Genomic DNA, 2,064 nt, shown 5'->3' on the forward strand with positions numbered 1-2,064 from the left:
CCACCATGATTTATTCTCCTTGCAGAAATTCTCCATTAGCTATCTGTAAGTCTCCTGCAGTTCAAAGCACGTTGATGTTGGACACTATAGAACTATCCCCTATACTTTTCTATTCATAAATGTTAAAGTAAGAGCAGATAAATGGAAACATCTACACAGAAAAAAAATGTCTCATGTATTTCCACATCTTGGGGGAAGGAGAGAACTGGATAAATTATATGAAAGACTCCTGACTAAGTCTCAATGCCTGTTACAGACACATCTGACCAGGAGTTGTGGGGGCCCTAATGGGCACTATAGATGAAAAATTTGTTTGCTCCACAGAATGACAGCAACTTTGGAATTTGATTTTGTCTCTGTATATTAATGAGGGATGCCTTCAGGGAGAGAAGGAGACCTTAGAGAATAGCAGTAAGATATGACCAGAGTAGGAAAAGAGATGAATAATGACATAAGAGCACATGATTTCTAATGTATTCTTTTTTCTGAATCATGCAGTGTTACAATCACTGATTTTTAAGATGAAAATTCAGTGAGAGCTTGCTTAGACAGAAGTTATGGGCAATGGATCCTATCAGACATTAAGAGCATTATAATGTGGGTTAGCTAAGGTGGATAAAGTCAGAAAGAAAAAAAAAAACCAAGAAATCACAGGAACCGTGATGTTATTCATAGATGACCCTCCTTTTTACAGAGTATATTTATCATATAATTTTTTAATTTACCTCATAGTCTAACATACAAAAATAGGTCAAAATGTACATTAATGGTTCAGATTCAATTCCTCTTCCTTATCATTAGATTACTAAGTCAGTGACAGAAAACCTTGTTACTTTCAATGTCACAACCAGCCTGCTATGGCATCGATGCCCTAGGTTTGCCTCTAGTGTTCTGAGTCACCATTACCATGATTTCTACCACCACCACTGAAAACAACAGCAAAACTTTACCTCCCTTTTTACTCTGAAGATACTTTGGTCCTTTCCAAAATATTCTTAACATTTCACAGGTTTGCAAATCATACAAACATCCATTAAGATATATCATAGAGTATGAGATTATCCATTACTATAGAATTTACATTCTAGGTGATGGTGAGATAGCTCAGTAGACTAAAGTGCCTGCTTAGGCAAGCACAGAGACCACAGTGTAATCCTAGCACTGGTAAGGATGAAAGCAGGAGGATCACCAGGAGTGTGAGTTGTGTAGTGAGACCTTGCAACAACCAAATACATTTAAAAAAATTATGTTCTGTCATCAAAAATATAAAGCACAGTGAATAATGGTCTATTTAGAACTATATGTTTAAACCAGACTGATGTCATGTGCATGACCCACAGTTGGTTGGCCACATTAGCATCCTAGCCCTTGTATTTCTTTTATAGCTAGGGATATTGCAGTATAGTATGATGAGGAATTTTAGGGTTTATAGGCACTTTATAATCTTTTAAATCAAATTTTCTTAACTAGAGAGCAAAACTAATGACATGAGTGGATTCTGAGGCATATTTTGAATAAGCAACTCATCCTATTTTAATCTGTATTAATGTATCTCCTTAAAATCCTTACTATCTGATGAAGTTGTTCTGGAAATATGTGAGTACAGAGAACTCACTGTGTGTGCATCCCAAATGTATTACATGTAGAGATATTACAGTGTGATATTATTCAAACTGCAGAGTACCTAGCACTCCCCCCAATAGATGAACTTCTTATTATTGGTCTGTAACATTATGAGTTCAAAATTTGAGAAGAAACATCTAGAAATTTTTCATTATGTTTTTTTTTCTAGCAATTTGTTAATGGCTGCTAAAACTACAATTAAAAAAAAATTAGATCCAGCTTTCTGACCTTCATTTCATTTATTTAGTGAATCACTTTCACTTTGTTTTATGAATTTGATGACAGATTACATAGATAAAGCTTTATCACAGACAATTTAAGAAGCTCTGCTTTGGCAGATTTGCATCACCATTTTCTTTGGGTAAAATTAAAGCAGCTCAGTCCTCACTCTCACATCATTTATTTTATTCTAAAGTCATGAAAGAACCACAAAGCATGAAA

The sequence above is a fragment of the Octodon degus genome, unplaced genomic scaffold (genome assembly GCF_000260255.1).
Source record: "Octodon degus isolate 3935 unplaced genomic scaffold, OctDeg1.0 scaffold00059, whole genome shotgun sequence".
NCBI lineage: Eukaryota > Metazoa > Chordata > Mammalia > Rodentia > Octodontidae > Octodon > Octodon degus.